Genomic DNA, 6,476 nt, shown 5'->3' with positions numbered 1-6,476 from the left:
TGATGTTATGATGATGATAGCCATGAGGGATGTGTCCCCTATGTCACCTACTTGCATTATTTGTAGTTCACAGTGAACAATGATGCAAATGACTAGGTGATATTGATGATGCTATTATGGCAATGACTAACACTGAGAAACATTGTTATTGATGATTATTGAGTATGGTAGGAAACCACTAGAGGCACTCGCATATGACCAGTTGACGACACCTGGTTTGATGAAAATTTGTATTTTGTCGTTGAAATTCTAAGTCAATTTTGAAAACCTTCTATATATGTTTATCTATATTTTGATGATATGTTAGTGGTTGCAGGCACAAATTAGTTGCTTGGCCGAATGACTCACATATGGGTGATGGGGTTGTACAAATTGGATGGAACTGCATGGGAGGGGTGGGACAGTGTCCCTGATCTCACCCACTAGCACTCCTGCCGTGACTTGGGTTGGAAAGGTTGAAACACCTTTGCCTTGAAGATCACGATGTCATGAGGGCAGGTCCCAAATTTGGGTCGCTCATGAGGATTTTATTCGGGGGGCGCGCATCAAGGCGGATTCCTTGATCCCCGACACCATTAGTCTCACTATAGCTAGCAACATAAGAGATGATAGTGGTCTCTGTCGTTGCACCTATACTTTCCCCTCGTAGCCACTGAATGCTTGAAGGGAAAGTGGCATGGCACCCTTGGAACTTCAAGGGAATTTCTTGAAGGGCATGACCAACTTGGCACCCTTGGCATTGCAAATAAATGATTAGGTGTGGCACCCTTGGAACTTCAAGGGAAGTTCTTGAAGGGCACGACCAAACTTGGCACTCTTGGAATCAATAAAAATAAATTAATTAATAAATATAATCAAGATATGAAAACCATGTAAATTCACATCAAATGGTAAATGATGAGTAGAATCGAGGTAATTAAATCAAGAATAAAACTTGGGTTAAGAGAATCATAGGAAAAAATTAAATGTTTTACCTTAAAAACTCTACCCTTCCCATGTTGGAAAATTTTAGGTAAATAATGTAATTTAATCAAGTAAAAAGGGGAAAGAGGGACATAAATGTAAGGATAATTATTAATCTTAAAATAATTAAACCTAATTAAGAGAAGAGAATGGTGAATTAAAATAGGATTAATAAATTAAATTTTATAGAAATTTAGAGAACCTCCATGTGGCAACAACCAACAAAAGAATATCCATCTAAGAGATAACTTGAGTTAAATTAGGGAGTAGATAGGGGATCAAATTTTGACTTATCAACTGACTTTAGTAATGAACGCAAATTAAGAAGTAAAAATGGGGATCAAGAGACAACTAGGAGAAGAAATAGAAATCTTGTTGAGGTGAGGAAAATATTAGTTTTAAATTAAAATTTAAGTAAATAATTTTGGAGACCCTTGATGAGAAAGTGACATAGGGGTGGGTGAATAATCAAACTATTTAACTATAAAAAATTATTAATTATGCATGACATGCCAAGTGTCACCTATGAGGACTCCTATAAAAGAAGGGGCAAGCCATGGGAGAAGGGACTTTTTTGGGGACCCTATTGTTGGATGGATGAGACTATGTCAGAGTAGTGACTACGAACTATAGTGAATTTGGTGAGGTAAAGGACTTTAGAGAGGGGACTCTTGAGCCAAGTTGTGCTCTCCTCTACCAGCTATTACATTCTTCCATTGTACAACCCCATTGCAGCTCGGGGTCCACGGGAAAGAAGAGTACCCAAGGAGTAGGCTGGGAGGTCAACCGGTGGGTCATTGCATTCGGATCAAGTACGTCGTCATTCACACTCGAAGGTGACCGACAAGAAAAGAAGACAAGTAACGTCAAATCAAGTGGAATCTCGTCTTCTGGTTAACAGTACCTATGTATTACAATATTCTTTTGTATTTCTTCATGGGTTTAGTTAAATATATGTAAATTTTATGATATGTTTAGTGAAATGAAATTCAAGGATGTGTTAGATAGTGCTTAATAAATTTGAATTCCCAATGTTTTTCTCTTCTAGTTGTATTTTATTTTGATAATAAAAAAATATAGTATAGGACGGACTAATCCCTACACTTGGTATCAGAGCTATGTTGAACCCTTAAGACTTATGGGCCCATGCATGCATGACTATTTAGTTAAATATCTACTACATTCTACCCTAAAATTATAAGAGTAAAATGCAAATAATTATAAACAGAAATCCAACTAATATGTTTTAGTTAAACACAAGTCCGGGAAAAATGGAAATAACCAATGCGTGCCAAAACGTACTTCATATATTTGATTCGAGTATAAAAACAAGTTTGGTACAATATGAATGTTTGGTACAACTGAATCTTTCTGACTGCATCCTTAAATTGAGTAACACATAATAGAAGATACTTTGCTTGTGCAAGCTTTACATCTGCCCAATCTGGATCCCAGTAAATATGTGTGTTTGCAAGAACAATCACATGGTGCGGGGGCTCTAGAAGTTTGAATGTTGTTAACAGTCTAACACAATTCTGCTTCAATCTCATCCCAGGGTCATTTGGATCTCCCCTATCTTCTGGTAAATCAGTTTGTGGGGATCCTGGCAGTCTACCTTCGCTGTTATTAGTACCTAAATTTTCTTCATCTTTCACCTTGTCTGAAATTTTCTGAATCTTCATTAGAAAATATAAGGTCATTGTAATCACTGGTCTCTTCTAAAATTAGCTCTGCTCACTCACGCTTATAAAAGATGCCACAACCATCATGCTTGCATCCACTTCGTTGGATATATGCACTTGAATACCCTTCTTTGTTCATGTTTCCTTCATAAAAAATTTCAAATTCATCTAACTCTTGTAGACATAAGAAGTTAGCCTCCAAACTTTTTAGTAGTGCGAGGAGAGATTGTGAACGTGACTTCCATTTCAGGCAATGTGATGGAGAGCATGGAAATAACTTGCTCTTTACATATACCTGAGCAAGAACATTGTATGAGACAACGCGGATAATGGACCCCTCTGATATGTTTTTGACAGCCCATTCCTTATTATCCATGCGAATAAATTCAGGAAAGCATGGTGAGATTGATCCTGTCATCGGTCTTGAAAAGGCATCGGGATTCAAGAAGTTAAAAGAAACCGCTCAGACCACATTAACTTTGAAAGACATTTAAGAATTGTAAACAAATTAGAAACTCATAAAAAAATAAATAAGTAAATAAAATTGCTTAGTTTCAGTTGTTAAGCAGGAAAACATGCTCAGTTACTTTTCCGTATCTAAATAATAACACAATGGAGTAATACGCATGCCAACCAAATTGTTGCGATGAAAACGCTCAAAATTGTTTGAAATAACAGCTTTCACACCCTGCAACATTGGACCCTTTGCAAGGGCATATGCAACTACAAGTGGAGGAGAAGCAAGGTAGTTTGCCCGAGTCAGAGGATGAATATGGCCTTCAAAATTTATGTTGCCAGACAGCACAACTGATGCAACTAAATCACTTTCAGCAATAGCAGAGCTCATAGATTCATGAAGATCTCCTTGATATTAATGTGATTAAACGCGCCAAATTTACTGCTCTTTGGTCATAAAAGATCCAGTAATCCATTTAAGAGCTGGAGCACAATTACAAAGAGTTATTTTATGTGTAAAATCATTGCAAAGAGGTCGCTCCAGGGGAGAGAGAGAGAAAATGAGTTCCGCGTGACCGTGTTTGGGGAGGGTAGTTACACAAAACAGTGCCAAAATTTTTCCCCTTCATTGATTGGGGCTTGGCATGTGAGGACCATTAATGTTCAACATCTCATAGGGCTCACAATTAATGCTGACAATTCCAAAGCGTAAGAAACCTTAAATCGCCATACAACTGGAAAGGATCTAGATCCATTGATATATCAAAACTATAAATATTCTACTCCTTTAAACAGTGGTGTAAATCATGAATAAATATTCAACTTATTTCAGATTTTTGACCATTTGTTTCAACTTTCTTTCAGATGGATGGGAACAACCCAGAACGTTGTAATTTATCTCCGAACTTGCGCTTAAATAAACTCATAGGTTTTTTTTATATATATGAGAAAGTTGCCACAGGCATAAGTCAACAATTTCTTTCCATAACATGGGGAAAAGGTCGGATAAATTAGTTCATGAGCTATATGCAGAGAAATAGCCTTCAAAAGGGTTGAGTTCCAGTTCTTGCTCTTTCTCAATTTCAGTCATATCTACAGTGATATATGTCTCTTCATCACCATCCATATTTGACAACAGGTCGAAAAGAAAGGTTTTGCTCCTCTTACTCCTAACATTTTGCAAATTTTGTCCAACTAAACACGAAGCACGATAGTATCCTCTTTTGCAATTCCATTCTGATTCCTAAAAAGTAAAAAAAAAATGGCTTTCTCTGGAATAAAAAGCGATTTTGAATTCCACTTTAGGGCGACAATGAAAGTGTGTATTTTTTCCAGTACTTCTTCCCATAGTGACCAAATTCGGTCGAATTGACAACAAAAAAAAATCGGAAATTCAGGTGTTCGATTCAGTTCGGAGACTAATAGGGTATTTCGAAGTTCAGTTCAGACATTCACTTCATGCATCCATACAAGGTGGGCAGGGTAAATTTAGTTCATAGTTAAATTTTCCTTGGATAACAGAAAACGTAATTCATCTTTTATCGGCATGTATTTGTTAATTCTAGTGTATAAAACGCTGAGAATGTCCTGTAATCACCAAATCGATGGCGGAGGGATAGTGGGTAGGAAATAGTAACTAATTGTGAACCTGGTATATTTTCTATTTTTCAATTTCAATATTGCCCGGCAGCGTTTATTCATTTAGCTTAAACCTTCGATTTGTGAAGGTGACCATAGTCTATAGAGTATAATTGACCTTTTTTTTTATATAGAGAATTCCAAATAAATAAATTTAGAATATTTAATTTTTAAATATGTATTAATTATAAAACAGTTTAAAATAAAACCAAGAGAGGTTTTGAACAAAAGAGTCTAGTGTGATTTTTCTTGATAAATTAAATTTTTAAAATTGTTTATATTAATTAAAATTATTTAAATTCCAAAATAAATAGAAGACATTGTTGTTGTATTAAAATATTTTAGAAATATACTATCCAATTTTTCGAATTGAAATTTTTCATTATTTTTTATCGAATCGAATTCGAATCTGTAATCTGTAATTGGTAACTATGCTTCTTTCTCATTGTTGGTTTGTTCGAACTTTATTAGTACGTAATAGATTCTTTTATAGATTGAAATAAGGAATAAAAGCCTTACATCAAACGAATGAAAATATAGGAAAAATCCATAATAGTGCAAAGGTGAAAAGGCGGAAACAAATTTAGCAGTGAATGCGAGAATTAACTAAGTTAGGTGGACTGTAAGTTGAACTGTAATTATTACTGTACTGGAATTTAACCAAATTAAGAAAATTAATGTGATGGATATTAACCAAGTTAAGAAAATTTGTAGGTTGAACTACAATTATTGATGATGGACTACTCTCCAGATCTCTTCTTTTTGGAGATCGTTCCTATCCTCCCCAATTATCCACTTAATATGTAGATAAAAGTTCTTATAAAATTCATTAAATATGCTCTTTAATAGTGAAAATAATTTTTTTAGAGGGAGCAGTATTAATTTTTAATTACAAATTACAAATTACAAATAATATAGATATAGAAAGAAAGAAAGAAATTATTTTAACGTCCACGAGGCTAAATATAGCCTATGGGACAGATTGCTTCTTCATCTGCTTGATGTATTCAGCCCGTTTTCTGTGAAGCTTCACAATAAATGCTCCCAGCTTCTTGACAAAACCCTCTCTAAATAGATTATCCCAAGAGCTTGCTTCCAGCATATCTGCATAACTTTCCCTGTTGTCTTTGAAGGCCTCACATTCTAAAATGAAATGTTTTTTTGTTTCCACTTTTTTGGAAGAACAAAAAATGCATATCCTTTCCTCCCACACTTCCTTTGGCCTTTTCCAGCGCCCTGTTTCACAACGGAGTTGATGAGAATTAGTCCTTAACTGAGCAATAAAAATTTTGGCTCTCCAGGAGATATTGGCCTCTATGTATGCTTTTGGTTGATGATTATGAGTGGGATTAAACACTTCAATATAGCAAAATTTCTTTCTTCCTAGCTCCTTATCCCAAGTACGTTTGTGGAAATTTTCCATAACAAAAGCTTTTATCTCTTTGTTGTTATGGGACACGCATTCAAGAAAATACCCCATTTACTAAACCATTTGTTATTTTGCTGCATCCAAGTTTTTTTGCTCTTGCGCAATCTATCATTAAAGACAACCTTAGGCCATCTAGCATCTTCCATTAGCTCAATTTTTTTTAAATACCTTATGATTCACACCATAGCAATTGCTTCAATAGGAGCAGTCCCTGTTTCACTTAACAAGATATCATAAGGAACTGCACTTTTCATCTTAAATTTGTTTGTAATCAAACGCTTCTGAATTTTCTCAATTTGTCTCCACTG

The 6,476-nt window shown here is 35.2% G+C and overlaps 1 pseudogene; it reads right to left on the bottom strand.

The window, feature by feature from the left end:
- Nucleotides 1-2,213: 2,213 nt before the first annotated feature.
- LOC149225677 (carbon catabolite repressor protein 4 homolog 4-like) lies at nt 2,214-3,492 on the bottom strand (annotated as a pseudogene).
- Nucleotides 3,493-6,476: the final 2,984 nt, after the last annotated feature.

The sequence above is a fragment of the Pinus tabuliformis genome, chromosome J (assembly GCF_031772625.1).
Source record: "Pinus tabuliformis cultivar Carrire ecotype Pingquan chromosome J, CPIR1, whole genome shotgun sequence".
Classification (NCBI taxonomy): domain Eukaryota; kingdom Viridiplantae; phylum Streptophyta; class Pinopsida; order Pinales; family Pinaceae; genus Pinus; species Pinus tabuliformis.
The sequence above is the reverse complement of the archived record's forward strand: the minus strand, read 5'-3'. Positions and strand labels throughout refer to the sequence as shown.